Source organism: Hibiscus syriacus, unplaced genomic scaffold (assembly GCF_006381635.1).
Source record: "Hibiscus syriacus cultivar Baekdansim isolate YM2019G1 unplaced genomic scaffold, ASM638163v2 tig00112429_pilon, whole genome shotgun sequence".
Taxonomy (NCBI): domain Eukaryota; kingdom Viridiplantae; phylum Streptophyta; class Magnoliopsida; order Malvales; family Malvaceae; genus Hibiscus; species Hibiscus syriacus.
Genome location: NW_024063330.1, coordinates 404975 through 421134, shown reverse-complemented (window position 1 = coordinate 421134; position 16160 = coordinate 404975).

Below are 16160 nucleotides of genomic sequence, written 5' to 3'. Positions count from 1 at the left end.
CCCAAACAATATTACTGATCAAAATGACATCCTTTTAACAATTTATCCTATGCTAACATCACTCATGATAAAAATGAAAGAAACGAAGGATAATGGACCAAAAATGTAAAAAAAAAAATTATATGAATTTCATTAAAAAATTAATAACGTGTGTGGTACATGTTGAAAACGTGTATGAGCGTGATTGAACATGTTGAAAATGATATATGAGGATGAATCAAGCAACCTCGGTGGTTAAAGAGATTGTTGTTATCCCTAGAGGTATCAAATTCGAGCATCAACAATTGCACATGGTAGTTGAGTGTTCATTGTCAAATGGGTGAGAGTTTTTAGAACAAATACGACCACTTGTAATTACTCTAGATTAATCAAACTATGAATTTTATTTTTAATTAATCTTTAAACTTTTGAATATTTTAATTTCATCCCCAAAATTTTAAATCTTTCTGACTATCCTCAAATTCATCCAAATATATATTAATTTTATTCATGGGAACAAATTGGTCTCGAAGGCGGGTTGGTTGTTCACCCTTCTGGTTTAGACGGAAAGCCACGATCGGCGAGATAACAACCAAATTTAATTTAATTTTTGACGGATAATAATATAACTTGATTTAACGATCATGTTAATGCTTGATTAAGTTACTCTTTTTGTATTTGTCTGATTGATGCAGAAGGAGACAAACACAACTTGCGAATAATCTACTAAATTATCAGATTCGTTCCACCAATAAGATTAATTAAGTCTAATATTCTTGAGATCTCACTCGGTAGATTCTGCGGACCAATACATTTTCGTTTTTTTTTGTCAAGTCTACTGACTAATAGTATAGGGATGAGCATGGGTCGGGTCGGGTCGGGTCATTCGGTCCACCTGACCCGAATTTGACCCAAAAAAATACACTTTCCACCCGATCCGATTTGTTGAGATAAAATCTGAACTCAATCTGACTCGAAATAATATATTTATTAAAAATATTATTTTTATTCAATAAAAATAGAGATTTAATTAAAAAAATAATATATAGAGGGGTATTATTGTAATTATCCCTAAATATATAAAGTAAAATTACAATTTTCGAGTTGGATCGGGTATTTTTCACCCAAAACCCGACCCAACCTGGACATAACCTTAAAAAAATTACCCGACCCAACTCGAACCCTAATTTTTTAAAAAAAATTCTATATCAGTTGGATCAGATCGAGTCAGAATCTGTCGGGTTTGGATCCCATGCCAATTAATTAAATTGTTTGTTTTTATTCTCTCATATTCTAATGATTGTCAGTTAAGGTTTCAATATAACACTCAATTAAATGATGTAATACACATAATTTTATTTATTTTCAAAGTGTAAGCATTAAATAAGTCACCCACTCCATGATCAATGACATTTCCATTTGAATATTTTAATCTCCCACGTACATATTAGTGATCGTAAGAAGCTCCACGTCCCTAGCTGATGATGCCCACTTTTTATGTGTATATGTGTGTGTGTGTCGAACCCAGATTTCCATATTTTAGTCTTAAAAATAGCACATCCATGCACATATCATAGCTGAAAAAACCAAAGAGAAAAGCCCCAAGCAAAGGAACAATATTATTGTATCATAATATATTTGCCAATTGCCAGTAAGACACCAATATCCATCAAGAAGATGAGGCGTGCCACCGCTGATCTGTGCCCATCACTTTAATATCTCGAAGGATGGTTCTAAGAGATGGTGAGAATAATCGTTATCTGAAAATTTATAATTATTATATATTTTTTATTTTTTATTGATAATATATTTTCGTTTTCTGAAATTTTATAAGTTCTGTGAGCTCTTAAAATTTTAGAAGTCATTTAATATAAAATTCTATGTCTATTCTTGTCTTTACTCCTCGACGTGGACACAAATGACAATTGACTCGGCTCTCTCTCATTATTACTTTTCTTTCTTTCTTTTCTTTTATCGCCATTGTTATACAACTTGCTTATATCATCTCCAGCCTCAAGTGTCTGTAAGGACACATGCATGATTTTATGTCAAAGGGGGCGAACTTTATATTTAATAAACTAAAAACAACTTCCAAGAAAACTAGAAAAGTATTAATAACATACCTACAAAATATTACAAAGAGGATCTTTTTTACTTGTCAAAAATAGGCATTTGAAATTGTGCCCAACGCTCTTTTATTAGATCAAAGTCATCAATAAGAGAATCTATAGATAAATCAAGAGCAAATTCCTTCTCAATATATGTTATTAGGTAGCTCGACAAAAAATCATCCTCCATTTTGTTACACAAGTGAGTCTTCACTAGCAGCCTGCTCTGTGGTCGAAGTAGAAATAGGAAGAGTCAAAACAAGATGAACAAGTCGATCAAGGAGATGATAAATAATTGACTTTTTAGTCTTTTTTAATACTTGAGAAAGTTCTGAAATTGTTGATACCTTTCTTAATTTAATACTCCCTTTAGCTTCTAATTCAAAATGTTCTAATTGAACTTTCAAGTGCAAATTTTCTTGCTCCGTGAAGTCTTCTGAATAAAATTTATTTGCAAGCTCGCATATATCATCAATGCAAAATGATTTATAATCATCCCTTGGATATAGAGTAGAACTAAGCTTCAGTAACTACACCATGTCATCCTTGAATCTAATGTTCATCTCTTGTATTTGATAATCAATAGCAAAAATAAATATATCAACACCATAACGATGCCCAACTAAGATGACATCTCATTGAAGTCGAGACCTCCCTCTCCCTCTTTTTATGCAAAAAATTCATATCATGGATCTCTATATGATGTTTAGCACAAAAAGACATTACTTTTTCAAGTAAAGGATTTCACCCTTCTTCTCTAAATCTTTGTATAAGATTTTATGTACTTGATAATAAATGCAAAGCATTTAGTATATCTTGAGATTTACATTGTAAAGCTTTACTAAGATCATCAGTGATGCTCAAGAGATCTATCACAAAGTGCAAGATAAATACAAACTCAAAAGATGTCATCACATCAAAAACACTATATGTTTCGCTTCTTTGAGTCAAATTTCCATCACTTATGATATTCTTGAGAACAAAACAAGTAGCATCTAACATCTTGAGCAAGCTATAAAGAGAATTTAAATGTGAATCCCACCTTGTATCTCCTGCACGTTGTAAAGTGTCAATTCGATTTTTTCCTCTCCTGTGTCTAATCCTTCAAGAGCAATCATGTAATACCCCAAAAATTTAGATAATGACCAAAATGCAAATTTTGAAAGTTTGATGGTCAAAGTAGAAAATTAGGAAAAGTTTAAGGAATTAAGTGATAATTTTCCCCAAAAAGAATTGTATTTCATAAATGGATTTATTTAATGACCAAATTATAAATTTGGTAAAGTTTGGTGACCAAAGTATAAACTTTGAAAAGTTTAGGGATCAAAGTGTAATTTTAAAAAAGTTACAAATGGGTCACGAAAATAAGAAAATAAAAATATTATTTTGACATTTTTAAAATGTTGGAAAATATTATTTAATGGTTTAATTCCATGTTTAATCTGAACCGTTTGATTAAAGTAACTGAATTGTAATTTTTGGAAACTTACAAGGGCAAATCGGTAAACTAAGATATTATTTGTTCATATTTGACTTATGGATGAAGATAAGGTTCAGGTGATATGATTCGGAAGATGATAAGGATAAGAATCTTGGTTTTATGGTAATTATGAAGTTTCATTAAGGGTATATTGATATTTTCTCAATTTAATGAATTTATTATTCATTAAATGATAATTTAAAGATAAATAAGCATGAAAAATATTTGAAATTTCATGCCAAAGTGTTCATATATTCTCCATGGACGTGAGCTATACTAAGGTAAGGGGAAAATATTTGTTTTTCATTTTTGAGTCAATTCTTTTGGAATTTGGGTTATGCCGTGAAATAGGAAAGTGATCTACGCGAAAAACGCTATCATTTGGTACCAATATTTCTTTCTAATCTTGTTGGATTTCTAAGATCCCAAATCTAAGGGTTTATGTTCATGATAGGATTCATGAAATTAATGATAAATCTTGATGATTTAGAGGTTGTAGATTCATTTTCAAGCTTGAATTATGGTTAAAACATGTTCAATCTTTCTAGAGATTATTATGTAAAATTCGGCCAAATTATAAGTTGGAGAAATTTGTGTTCTGATGAGAGTTGATTAGGGATTTGATTGTAGAGATGTTAAAAGGTTGATTGAAAGTTGATTTCATGCTTGAATCGAATCAAAATCGAGCAAAATCATGAAAACGTAATTTTAAAGGATAAAATATCCGATCATGATGTATCTAAGTGATAAATTGGTGAAGAACCATTTTATTTAATTGGAAAAGTTGGTGCCAATGTTAAAATGAATTATTAAGTGTTAAATATTTGGAAGAAAAATGAGTTCCAAGTATATTATGGAGTTGTTATGGGATGTGTTTATGTTAGTACAATACTAACATATGTATCGTTATGAATTTGTGATTTATACAGATTGTTATTGATTTGTGAGCAAGTCAAATAGAAAAGGGTTTATTGTGGACAATTAGTGAGGCACATATTGTGGATTATATAAAGTGTCAAGGTTAGTGCAATACATGCATGACATGGTACTATTTATGAAAACATCTTTTGCTTTAAATTTGTTATAACAAAACATAATTCATATGATATGATATTTTTATAATATCATTTTCCATTTTAAGTAAATAAATTTTAAATCACTTTTAAATATAAAATGGTTTTAGAAATTTAGATGACATTTATAATCTGTATATGTATAATTATACGGGTTATAGGTGTTATATTTATTGGCATCAGAGCTACAAGTTTAGCCGATTCTAGGACTAAACTGAGTTTGTTTTGAGTTAAAAAGTGTATACATACCACTAGGATGTCAAAAGTTTCTGATAGTTTTATATATATTGTGATGGTGCTTATTAGGAATAAAGCTACTCTTTACAATAGTTCGATGATTTTGACTGTGTTCAGATGTCAGATCATCAATAATCGAGTAGGGCAAGCGATCATGTTACTCCTATACAGAGTGGGAGTAATGAGGTAAATCAGAATCCATCCAATGCTTAACTGAATGTAGAGCCGTCTAATCTGAATCAACAGGATATACCTGTTCAAGATCGGGGGTTGTTCTTACAAGCCCTAGACAACATTATTAACCATTGAACCCTAATGTCAGTTCCGAAAGAACTGAGGAAGATGAGAGCACTTGAATTTCGAGGTGATTTGGATGCTAATTCGATGGTTGCTGACTTTTGGTTGAATGATGTCAAGAATATGCTCAACATGATTCATTGTGATGATCAAGAAAAGTTGGAAGGGGTTGTGTCTCTACTGATGGAGCAAGTGTGTGGTGGAATACAGTCGTCGCACGAGTTTCCACTGATCAGATCACATATGAATTCTTTATGAGGGAATTCAAGGAAAAGTATATTGGGGACGTGTTTGTCAATGAGATGATTCAACAATTCCTAAACTTAAAGCAATCTGGCAAAATAGTTTATGAGTACGAATGCGAGTTTCACAAGTTGAGTCGATTTGCTTCGGAGTTTCTTCCGACTGAGAAATATAGAATCGATAGATTTGTTTCTGGATTGGATTCTCAGTATAAGAGAATTTTGGTTTCTCATCATTTTATTGCTTTTCAAGAAGCAGTTAACAAGACTAAAGCTATGGAAAAAGATGACCTTGATGATCTAGAAGCGAAGAAAGAACAGACAAATAAATGGTTTGGAAATTCCTACTCTGTACCATTTTCCAAATGCAACAAGGGTCAATAGCAGAAAAGTTATGCTTCTTCAGCAACTACGGGCAGAAAAAGATTTGCTGGAGGAAAGTCCAAGCAGACCCATACAGTTTCAGCAGATACTAAAGGTTCGGAATTTCGTCCTAAACCAGAATGCGAGTTTTGTGGAAAGAATCATTACGGTCAATGCCGACTCATGGAGGGAAAATGTTATCATTGCAAACAAGCTGGACATTATAGAAATAAATGTCCAGAATTATATCCAGATCAGTCAGTATCGACACCGCAACGCGGTGGAAGTAAAAGGCATAGCAAACCAGGAACGTATGGGGTGACATCTAATCGTGAAGGCAGAACTACTGCAAGAGTTTATCACATCAAGGCTGATGATGACAGAGATGCTCCTGAGATTATAGAAGGTATCTTTTATCTCTTTGATGAACCTGTTTTCGTATTGATTGATCCCGGTTCTACATACTCGTATATTAGTACAAAACTAATAAGAGATAGGGAAATATTTTTAGAACCTATTTCTAGTGATATTGTGGCAATCAATCCATTGGGCCATAGTGTGAAAATTTGTCAGATTTGTAACGAATGTCCGATAAAGATACAAGGAGTAGAATTTCCTGCAAACCTATTAGAATTGCCTTTTGAGGAATTCGGGATAATCTTAGGCATGGATTGGCTATCTTCCTACTATGATTGGGTAGATTGTCATTTGAAGAGATTGTTTTTAAAAGATTTAATGGGTTAAGAGATAATATTTATTAGAGAAAGGGTAAATCCCTTATCTAATGTGATTTCAACTTTTACTGCTAAGAAACTGTTGTCACGAGGTTGTCAAGCAATTTTAGTAAATGTGTTGGATACGAGAACTGCTGAAGTTAAGTTGGGAAGCATTCCAACTGTACGAGAGTATCCAGAGGTGTTTCCGGATGAGCTACCTGGATTACCTCCAGATATAGAGGTGTAGTTTGGGATTGATGTATTCCCAGTACAACACCTATTTCGATGGCTCCTTATTAAATTACCACAACTGAGTTAAGAGAATTAAAGGCTCAATTGCAAGAGCTACTGGATCGAGGATTTATAAGACCGAGTATTTCACCTTTGGGTGCACCGGTGTTGTTCGTGAAAAATAAAGATGGATCAATGCGTTTGTGCATAGATTATCGACAGTAGAACAAGGTGACTATAAAGAACAAGTATCCTTTTCTGGGGATTGATGACTTGTTTGATCAACTTAAGGGAGCAGATGTTTTCTCTAAGATTGATCTTTGATCGGGATATCATCAATTAAAGATTAAAGAGGAAGATGTTCCAAAGACAGCTTTCAGAACACGGTATGGACACTACGAGTTCGTAGTAATGTCGTTTGGGTTGATAAATGCTCCAACAATATTCATGGATTTGATGAATTGAGTATTTCAACCTTATTTAGATCAATTTGTGGTGGTCTTTATTGATGATGTTCTGGTATACTCGAAGACAAAGATAGAACATGATGTTCATCTTTGTACTGTGCTCGAAGTACTTAAGGATAAAAAGTTATATGCCAAACTGTCAAAGTGTGAGTTTTGGCTATCAAAAGTTGTTTTTCTTGGTCATGTTGTCTCGGAAAAAGGCATAAGAGTTGATCCAAATAAAGTTTAAGCAATATTGGAGTGGAAACCTCCAAAGAATATTACAGAGGTCCAAAGTTTTTTGGGACTTGCTGGTTATTATCGAAGGTTTGTGAAAAACTTTTCGATGATTATTTCTCCTTTGACCAAGATTTTGCGAAATGATGTTTCATTTGCTTGGACTGAGAAATGTCAAGAGAGTTTTGAAGCTCTAAAGAAGATTTTAACAGAAGCACCAGTGTTGGTATAACCGGAATCAGACAAAGAGTATGTGGTGTATAGTGATGCATCTCATAATGATTTGGGTTATGTACTTATTCAAGAAGGTAGGGTGGTAACCTATGCTTCTCGACAATTAAAGACGCATGAGAGGAATTATCCTACTCATGATCTTGAGTTAGCAGCGGTCGTTTTTGCTCTAAAGATTTGGCGTCATTATTTGTATGGTGAGAGATGCTACATATACATGGATCATAAGAGTTTGAAACATCTGTTGACTCAAAAATAGCTTAATTTGAGACAAATAAGATGGATATAACTTTTAAAGGACTATGATTTGATCATTGATTATCATCCAGGTAAAGCAAATGTTGTAGCAGATCCACTTAGTAGGAAAACTTTTACAGCTTTGCGAGCTATGGATGTGCGGCTATTGTTGAAAGAAAATAGTGCACTATTGGCTGAATTAAAAATAAAGTCGATGCTTTTAGATCGGATAATAGATCTACAAAGGAAAGATGTCAGATGCTTGGAAAAGATTTCATTAGTGGAAAAAGGTGAGACTAAAGACTTTGAAGTCAAGTCAGATGGATGTTTGTATTACCGAGGAAGAATCTATATTCCACATTAAGATGAGATGAAGAAATATATTCTTTCTGTGGCACATTATATTCCAATGACTATGCATCCAGGCGAGAGTAAAATGTATCATGATGTAAAGAGTTGATTTTGGTGGCCGGGTATGAAAAGATCATTTTCCGAGTTTGTTGTTACATGTCTGACGTGTCAATGAGTGAAAGCTGAACATCATGTGCCTTCGGGATTGTTACAACCAATTTCTATTCCAAAATGGAAGTGGGAGAGAGTTACTATGGATTTTGTTACAGGGCTACCATTGACATCAAATAAGAATGATTCCATTTAGGTGATAGTTGATATATTAACTAAATCGGCACATTTCATTCCAATGCGAATGGACTACGCCTTGAATAAATATGCAGAGTTGTATATCAAGGAGATAGTTCGGCTACATGGAGTGCCAATATCAATCATATCTAAAAGGGATCCAAGGTTCACTTCAAGATTTTGGAATTCTTTGCATAAAGCATTGGGTACTCGATTGAATTTCAGTACGTCATTTCATCCATAGAAGGATGGTCAGTCAGAGCGTATTATTCAAATATTAGAAAATATGTTGAGAGCATGTATAATTGAGTTCAAGGGATCATGGGAAAAGTATTTGCCTTTAGCAGAATTTTCCTACAACAACAACTATCAAACGAGCATCAAGATGGCTCCGTATGAAGCTTTATATGGGAGAAAATGGCGAACACCATTAAATTGGTTCGAGTTAAAAGATCGAAATCTTGTTAGCCCTGATTTATTGAAAGAGGTTAAGGATAAAGTAAAAATAATTTAAAATAATCTCAAAGTGGCATTTGATCGGTAGAAGTCTTATGCAGACTTGAAACGGAAAGAGATTGAATTTCATGAAGGTGATAAACTTTTTCTTAAAGTATCGTCTTGGAAAAAGATTTTGCGTTTTGGGTGCAAAGGGAAACTAAGTCCAAGATTCATTGGACCTTATGAGGTCTTAAAGCGTGTCGGACCGGTGGCTTACCAGTTAGCATTACCTCCAGAGTTGGACAAAGTACACAATGTTTTTTATGTGTCGATGCTTAGAAAGTATCGATCAGATCCTTCACATGTCATTTCATCAGAGGAAATTGAGATCCAACCAAATTTGACTTATGAAGAAGAACCAGTTCGGATCTTAGCTCGATAAATCAAAAACTGCGTAACAAGACGATTCCTCTAGTCAAAGTACTTTGGCAAAATCATAAAGTCGAGGACGCTACTTGGGAAAGAGAAGAGGACTTGAGAAAGTAGTTTCCACACCTCTTCATATCAGGTACGTCTTAAAATTCGAGGACGGATTTTATTTAAGGATGAGAGAATTGTAATACCCCAAAAATTTAGATAATGACCAAAATGCAAATTTTGAAAGTTTGATGGTCAAAGTAGAAAATTGGGAAATATTTAAGGAATTAAGTGGTAATTTTTCCCAAAAAGAATTGTATTCCATTAATGGATTTATTTAGTGGCTAAATTATAAATTTGGTAAAGTTTGGTGACCAAAGTATAAACTTTGAAAAGTTCAGTGACCAAAGTATAATTTTAAAAAAGATACAAATGGGTCACGAAAATAAGAAAATAACAATATTATTTTCACATTTTTAAAATGTTGGAAAATATTATTTAATGGTTTAATTTCATGTTTAATCTGAACCGTTTGATTAAAGTGACTGAATTGTAATTTTTGGAAAATTGTAAGGGCAAATCGATAAACTAAGATATTATTTGTTCATATTTGACTTATGGATGAAGATAAGGTTCAGGTGATATGATTTGGAAGATGATATGGATAGGAATCTTGGTTTTATGGTAATTATGAAGTTTTATTAAGGGTATATTGGTATTTTCTCAATTTAATGAATTTATTATTCATTAAATGATAATTTAAAGATAGACAAGCGTGAAAAATATCTGAAATTTCATGCCAAAGTGTTCATCTCTTCTCCATGGACGTGAGCTATACCAAGGTAAGGGAAAAAAATATTTGTTTTCCATTTTTGAGTTAATTCCTTTGGAATTTGGGTTATGCCGTGAAATAGGAAAGTGATCTACGCGAAAAACGCTATCATTTGGTACCAATATTTCTTTCTAATCTTGCTGAATTTATAAGATCCCAAATCTAAGGGTTTATGTTCATGATAGGATTCATGAAATTGATGATAAATCTTGATGATTTAGAGGTTGTAGATTCATTTTCAAGCTTGAATTATGGTTAAAACATGTTCAATCTTTCTAGAGATTATTATGTAAAATTTGGCCAAATTATAAGTTGGAGAACTTTGTGTTCTGATGAGAGTTGATTAGGGATTTGATTGTAGAGATGTTAAAAGGTTGATTGAAAGTTGATTTCATGCTTGAATCGAATCAAAATCGAGCAAAATCATGAAAACGTAGTTTTAAAGGATAAAGTATTTGACCATGATGTATCTAAGTGATAGAATGGTGAAGAACCATTTTATGTAATTGGAAAAGTTAGTTCCAATGTTAAAAGGAATTTTTAAGTGTTAAATATTTGGTAGAAAAATGAGTTCCAAGTATATTATGGAGTTGTTATGGGATGTGTTTATGTCAGTACAATACTAACATATATATCGTTATGAATTTGTGATTTATACATATTGTGATTGATTTGTGATCGAATCAAGTCAAATAGAAAAGGGTTTATTGTGGACAATTAGTGAGGCACATATTGTGGATTATATAAAGTGTCAAGGTGAGTGCAATACATGCATGACATAGTATTATTCATAAAAACATCTTTTGCTTTAAATTTGTTATAACAAAACATAATTCATATGATATGATATTTTTATAATATCATTTACCATTTTAAGTAAATAAATTTTAAATCACTTTTAAATATAAAATGGTTTTAAAAATCCAGATGACATTTATAATCTGTATAGGTATAATTATACGGGTTATGGGTGTTACAAATCATATCTTCAATATAGCTTGCTTAGGTATCTTTCAACTGATCTTGTCTCTTACATGAAGAGACAACTAGATTTATGATGATAGTTAAATATGAGAAAAATTGTGCTACTGGAATCACTTCTTTGGATGTTGTCACCAAAACCAATTGTAATCTATGAGCAAGACAATGAATATGATAAGCAAATGGACATTCTTTAAGGAGTAATGCTTGCAAACCATTGAATTCCCCATACATATTACTAGTCCCGTCATATCCTTGACCTCGTATGTCTTTAACATTCAAACAATGATGTGAAAGAACATCACAAATTTCCTTCTTCAATAGATATGAATTAGTTTCATTCATATGGACTAGATAAAAAAAAATCACGTATAAAACCTTCTTTATCAACATATCTCAAAACAACCGCCATTTGTTCCCTTTTCGATTCATCACAGACTTTATCAACTATGATACAAACATTTGTTCTCCAACTTCATCTCGAAAATACTTTTGTATCCTAGATTGAAATATAGAAAGAATTTTTTTTTTGAATTCTCGGAGAAACGTTCTTTGAATTCTTTAGAGTATTGTTCAAAATCGTAGTAATCTCATCATTGTAATAGGCGAACAAACTTATTAATTCATGAAAGTTTTCACAATTAGTTTTTTTTAAATAACCGAGTCTTATTAAAAAGCCCTTCTAAACCTGCTAAGGGGAAAAGAGTACCCACCTTCATTAACTTAAAATAGCGTCATTTACAATCACATGATTCAATCTGAACTGTTGTACAATTGTCGCTGCATCACTTTCTATTATAACCCTAGAATAGCCCATCTCAACCATCAATTGAAGACCAAACCTAATTGCATGAGCCTCCACAACCCTTGCATCGTGAGGCCCATCGGTACAAACCGTGCCACCTGCTAATACAAAACCTTCAAAATCTCACAGTACCGCACCTACGACCAATGGTTTAATCGAGCTCTGACAAGAGCCATCCACATTTAACTTAACATAATCTGTTGGAGGTTTCACCTAGTGATCCTGACGAGTATTGCCCATCCCGATATGATTGTCGAGATCAACCGAAAGAATCGCATGCTTATAAGCAAATGGCTGTCGACGATCCTACGGTAAGCCAACCTAGAGTCAATTGACCTTCATGAATAAACACGTTTCGGTGATACCAAATCACACAACGAAAAACATCCCGAAGCCACAAAGGACGGGAAACCAGCCATGAAAATTATAGGTTGTACAAATGGGCAGTCCTGAAAAGCATGCAAAATAGTTTCCTCCTGTCCACCATAAAGATTACAATCCCTATCCAAAACTCCAGCAAGAAATAACCGTCTACCAACAAGCAACGCTTCATGACTGGCCCTTTAAGCAAATAGCTGAATCTTAGGAAGAGTGTTGAGACGAGAGGGCACTGACCAAAGAAGGGAATAATTCAATTGAAGTCGATAGTGACGAGTTAACCATAAAAAACTAGATTTCACCGAATATGATCTAGAGGAATGTCCAGCCCATATCAAAATATCAGAAGAAATAGGTGAAATTTGACAATTCAGGATTTCATTAACATCCATTTCAGAGAACACACTGCAAATCAGACTATCATTCCAACGAGGCTCTCCAGGTAACATGAACTCACCAAATTTAATATGAGAATCTTTATTATTAATGTATGAATCTTGCAACTGAACAGGCTGAGTTGCCCCCAAACCTCACCATGCACCCGAGCCATACTGTTAACACCCACTTGCTGAAAAACCCATGTCGAAACTCCTGTACAACAGTTCAAATGCTACGCCAAACAAACGATGGTCGATCACCAAGCGTAACCCGAAGAATATCCCCTGTCAGAAAGTGTTTAGCAATAAGAAATCGAGTAACTAAACTTCCTGGATTCCGAAGACATCGCCACATTTGCTTAGCAAGCATAGCCAAATTGAAAAGATGAAGGTCTCGAAATCTAAGGCCTTCTACCCGTTTGGGTTGACAAATTGTCTCCCAAGCAACTAACGACCACCCCCGATCTGAGCATCTCCCGTCCACCAATACAAACGTAAAACTGATATAATTTCATGGATTACCATCGAAAAACAAAAAGTATCCCATTACATATATAGGTAAAGCTTGTCCCACATATTTTATGAAAATAACACAACCACTATACGATAATGTTTTTTTGTCCAACCTTGAACACGAGCATAAACTCTATCATGGAGGAAACCAAAAGCATCTTCTGTTTTATCACGACCCCGTAAAGCACAACCTTGAAAGGTTAACCACTTCACAACTTCTATAGAAAGTTTGAGTTGTAGCCTATTTTTTGCAACTTGTTGAGAAGTTTCTTAAATCATGATAGCTTTCCATGGCCTTTTTATGGAGAGAGTTTGCATCACTCCCAACATGAATAAGGAAAGCACAATTGGATCTTGAATTAACTTTCTTCCGAGATCGAAAGCCATCACAAGTAAAAGAATTTGAATCAAGACGTATTGTGGGCTTATTAAAAAGAAAGCAAGGAAGACAATAAGTAGCATCTTTGGTTGGTGAATATTCTAACCAATTAGGAAATAATTTATACCAAGAAGTCAGAAATCGTCGACCATTCCTATCAACATATTTTGAATCATTAGAATGAATGGGTTGATAAGGCCCCTTATAGATACACACTCTATGAACATCATCTTGTTGATTTGGAGGAAAATCCCAAATAGACTTTTGTATTCCAGGATCACGCTCAATAGTGGATGCATCAAAGGTTTCTTCACTTTCTTGTTCAATTCTTATATCTTTACTCAGACGATTATCCACCTCCGAAGAACTTACATGCCTTGATTTTGGATTTTGAGAGCTCTCATTAATATGAGGACAATCACTATTAAATTCAGACTCCTTTGGATCAACCAAGTTTTCAACATGAGAAGAATCAATAATACTACTTGAAGGAGTCTTTCTTTTAAAAAAGTGTAAAACCTTGAATCCCAGGTTAGAAGTATTATGCTAACCCGAGATGGGCCTTGGTGTAATTCCTTAGCTTGTAGGAAACCTTGACCCAAATTAAAGAGGATTTGGGCTTGAGGTAAGCCCAATAGTGAATAAAAGGGGTGTTTTTAATCTGTAGTCAGAAATGGAGGGACTAAGGAAGCAATTTTACCTTTGTTCAAATTAAAGCTGAAAATCATTAAAATTGGGTGATATCACAGTCTGATGAAAGCTTCATCTTTTTTTCACTTCCTTATCTTCTTCATATTTTCTTCTTCCCATTTTTCTCATCCCTTGCAAAGTAAAGGTGTAAACTTTATCATTTTACAATCCCTAACCTGTGTTCTAAAGGTAAGAATCATAACTCTTGCATATCAAGCTTTGGTTCAAGCTCCCAAACCACCCATGTCACCATAATTTTCAATAACGGGTTTTAAAAAGGTTTAAGAAACTAGATGGTTTCAACCCATTTTTTTAGATATTTCTAGCCTTAGGAAGTGTTTTAAAACCCTCTTTAATCCCTAGCAATAGTTAGTAACCCTTGCATTTGGTTTTGTATAGTGCAAGAGGTTGGAGAAAGCTCCAAAGCTAAGGGGAATGAAAAGTCTACTTTAGGCCGAGTCTTTGAAGTTTTCAGCAGTTTAGCGTCAAATGTAACTCACTCTTGACTCAACTATTCCTTATGTAAGTCATTTAGATGAAATGTAGTAGGTTGCATAAGCTTGAAGCATTCTCATGGTAGATTTCATGTTTTAGAGTTATAAACATGTCCAAGGCCCTATTTATGATCCTTTGTATCTTCATAAAACATTAATAATGTTTGGGGACCTCACTAAGGTCTTTGGGGATAGTAGAATAGGAGTTTTTGCACCTATTTTATGATCTTTGTAGGTTGAGCTTTGATCTTGAGGGATAGTATTGAAACTTGTTTTTCTTCTCAGGAAAACTAGTGAGTTTCTGGGTAAAAGTATCGATACTCTTTCAAGAGTATCGATACTTTGGATCATAGTTTTGAAACTCCCAAATCGAAACTAGGCAGGACAGAATGCTTAAAAGTATCGGTACTTATATAAAGTATCGAAACTTTGCAGGAGCATCGATACTCTTAGGATAGTATCGATACTTTCAGTCTGTTTTAGACAAAAAGATCAGTTTTTAAGGGAATTAGACTCGAGGTATCCCAACACTTCAGTTATCCTCAAATAAGACTTCAAGAGAAAACAATAATTAATATCATAACAATATAAACAGAAATAGCTAAGTTTACATAAAACTAGCCTTGGTTGACGCTCGAGAAACAATCATGACACTCAAGACCCTTTTAGTAGAAATACGACAGTTAGTGAATCCAAGTCTGTGCCACGACACTATGGCAGTCGATTGGGCGCAGATGTCTCAAGACTCGATGGAGTAAGTCGGTGAGTGTAGGTTCTGATGCAGAATTTCGTATCTCACCTAGGAGTACCAGACTATTCATTGTGTTCCTAAGTCTTCAATTTCTATTAAAAAATTGACGGCAGTCTGAGTTGTACGTTAACTTGTTGAATGAGAAAAGATAAAATTTGATCACATAATCTCAAGCGATTATCATAGCTCAGTCAGTATGTCAACGTCCAACTCAGATGGCCGTTAATTTTTTAACGAAAAATGATGAGTTTGGAACATAATGAATAATTGAGTGACCATTTTGTAACTTTTAATAGTCGAGGGACTCAATAAAGCAACTTCCTATAGTCAAGGGATCATTTTTTAACTTTTAATAGTTAATGGACTTAATAAAATATTATCCTATAGTCAATGGACCATTTGTGTACTTTACCCATAAATAAATATGAGTTATATACGCGTACATGTCCAAATAACTAATTTCTATTTGAATGTGGACTGACTATAAAGTAAGGGCAATGTCTAAGGTTATTTATCAATGTCATGTTTTGGAGAGGTGAGGGACTTTAGTCCTACATCAGAAATAAAAAGAGAGGTCGTAATTTTAAAA